Below are 3,191 nucleotides of genomic sequence, written 5' to 3'. Positions count from 1 at the left end.
TCTCCGAAAGTGTCTATTGGGTTGACACGGATCGAGACTGGGATTTGTCACTCCGTATGACGGAGAGGTATCTCTGGGCCCACTCGGTAATGCATCATCATAATGAGCTCAAGGTGACCAAGGTGTTGGCCACGGGATCATGCATTACGATACGAGTAAAGTGACTTGCCGGTAACGAGACTGAACAAGGTATTGGGATACCGACGATCGAGTCTCAGGCAAGTAACGTACCGATTGACAAAGGGAATTGTATAACGGGTTTGATCGAATCCTCGACATCGTGGTTCATCCGATGACTTCATCAAGGAGAATGTGGGAGCTAACATGGGTATCCAGATCCCGCTGTTGGTTATTGACCAGAGAGTCTCGGTCATGTCTGCATGTCTCCCAAACCCGTAGGGTCTACACACTTAAGGTTCGGTGACGCTAGGGTTATCAGGAAGACAAGTATGTGATTACCGAATGTTGTTCGGAGTCCTGGATGAGATCCCGAACGTCACGAGGAGTTCCGGAATGGTCCGGAGGTAAAGTTTTATATATGGGAAGTTGTTAAACGGGCACCGGAAAGTTTCGGGGTCATACCGGTATTGTACCGGGACCACCGGAAAGGTTCCGGGGGTCCACCGGGAGGGACCACCCCTCCCGGGGGGCCACTTGGGCTGCGTAGGGATAGCAGCCAGCCCCTAGTGGGCTTGGCGCCCCCCCCCCTTGGGCCCATGCGCCTAGGGTTGGGGGGAAAACCCTAAAGGGGGCGCACCCCCCTTGCTTGGGGGGCAAGCCCCCCACCCCTTGGCCGCCCCCCCCCCCTAGGGTTTTCCCTAGAGGGCCGGCCCCCCTTGCCCTTTCCCCTATATATAGAGGGGTGAGGGGAGGGCTGCAATACACCACAACTCAAGGCGCAGCCCCTCCCCTCCCCAACACCTCTCCTCCTCCGTACGTGCTTGGCGAAGCCCTGTCGGAATACTGCTGCACCAACTACACCATGCCGTCGTGCTGCTGTTGGAGCTGCCTTCCTCAACCTCTCCTTCCTCCTTGCTGGATCAAGACGGAGGAGACGTCTCCCGTCCCGTACGTGTGTTGAACGCGGAGGTGCTGTCCGTTCAGCACTTGGACATCGGTGATCCGAATCACGTTCGAGTACGACTCCATCATCACCATCCCCTTGACAAGCTTCCGCTCGTGATCTACAAGTGGTATGTAGATGCAAACTCTCTCCCTTGACTCGTTGCTTAGATGAACTCATAGATGGATCTTGGTGAAACCGTAGGAAAATTTTTAATTTTCTGCAATGTTCCCCAACAGGCACCACACACGACTAAGATCAATCTTTGAGTGCCTTTGGGGTTCCCCATTCCCACGTATATAAAGGAGGGAGGGAGAGAGGCTGGCCCTCCTAGGGGCGCGCCAAGTGTAGGGAGTCCTACTAGGACTCCCAAGTCCTAGTAGGATTCTCTTTCCTTTTCGGAGTAGGAAAGAAGGAAAGGAGGGAGAGGAAGAAGGAAAGGGGGACCGCTCCCCCACCCCTTGTCCAATTTGGTTTGGGCAGGGGGAGGCGCGCGCCACCTTGTGGCCCTTCTTCCCTCTCTCCACTAAAGCCCAATAAGGCCCATTAACTTCCCCCGGCAAATTCCCATAACTCTCCGGTACTCCGAAAAATACCTGAATCATTCAGAACCATTCCGATGTCCGAATATAGCCTTCCAATATATCGATTTTTACCTCTCGACTATTTCGAGACTCCTCGTCATGTCTGTGATCTCATCCAGGACTCCGAAAAAACTTCGGGCATCAAGTCACATAACTCATAATATAAATCGTCATCGAACATTAAGTGTGCGGACCCTACGGGTTTGAGAACTATGTAGACATGACCGAGACACATCTCCGGTCAATAACACATAGCAAAACCTGGATGCTCATATTGGCTCCTACATATTCTACGAAGATCTTTATCGGTCAAACCGTATAATAGCATATGTCATTCCCTTTGTCATCGGTATGTTACTTGCCCGAGATTCGATCGTCGGTATCCACATACCTAGTTCAATCTCATTACCGGCAAGTCTCTTTACTCGTTCCGTAATGCACCATCCCGTAACTAACTCATTAGTCACATTACTTGCAAGGCTTATAGTGATGTGCATTACCGAGAGGGCCCAGAGATACCTCTCTGATACACAGAGTGACAAATCCTAATCTCGATCTATGCCAACTCAACAAACACCTTCGGAGACACCTGTAGAGCATCTTTATAATCACCCAGTTACATTGTGATGTTTGATAGCACACAAGGTGTTCCTCCGGTATTCAGGGGTTACATAATCTCATAGTCAGAGGAACATGTATAAGTCATGAAGAAAGCAATAGCAATGAAACTAAACGATCATTATGCTAAGCTAACAGATGGTTCTTGTCCATCACATCATTCTCTAATGATGTGATCCCGTTTATCAAATGACAACACATGTCTATGGTTAGGAAACTTAACCATCTTTGATTAGCGAGCTAGTCCAGTAGAGGCTTACTAGGGACACTGTGTTTTGTTTATGTATCCTCACATGTATCAAGTTTTCGGTTAATACAATTTTAGCATGGATTGTAAACATTTATCATGATATAAGGAAATATGAAATAACAACTTTATTATTGCCTCTAGGGCATATTTCCTTCAAATATGTGACATGATATGGCCATCATCACCTTGTGCTTTTGATCTCCATCTCCAAAGCATCGTCATAATCTCCATCGTCACTGGCTTGACACCTTGATCTCCATCGCAGCATCGTGGTCGTCTCGCCAACTATTGCTTCTACAACTATCTCTAATGCATAGTGATAAAGTAAAGCAATTACATGGTGTTTGCATTTCATACAATAAAGAGACAACCATAAGGCTTCTGCCGGTTGCGAGTAACTTTTACAAAACATGATCATCTCATACAATAACGTATATCACATCATGTCTTGACCATATCACATCATAACATGCCCTGCAAAAACAAGTTAGACATCCTCTACTTTGTTGTTGCAAGTTTTACATGGCTGCTACGGGCTTCTAGCAAGAACTGTTCTTACCTACGCATCAAAACCACACCGGTGATTTATCAAGTTTGTTGTTTTAACCTTCAACAAGGACCGGCCGCACTCAAATTCCATTCAACTAAAGTAGGAGAAACAGACACCCGCCGGCCA

This window comes from Triticum aestivum, chromosome 5A (assembly GCF_018294505.1).
Source record: "Triticum aestivum cultivar Chinese Spring chromosome 5A, IWGSC CS RefSeq v2.1, whole genome shotgun sequence".
NCBI lineage: Eukaryota > Viridiplantae > Streptophyta > Magnoliopsida > Poales > Poaceae > Triticum > Triticum aestivum.
This window is presented reverse-complemented; position numbering follows the sequence as displayed.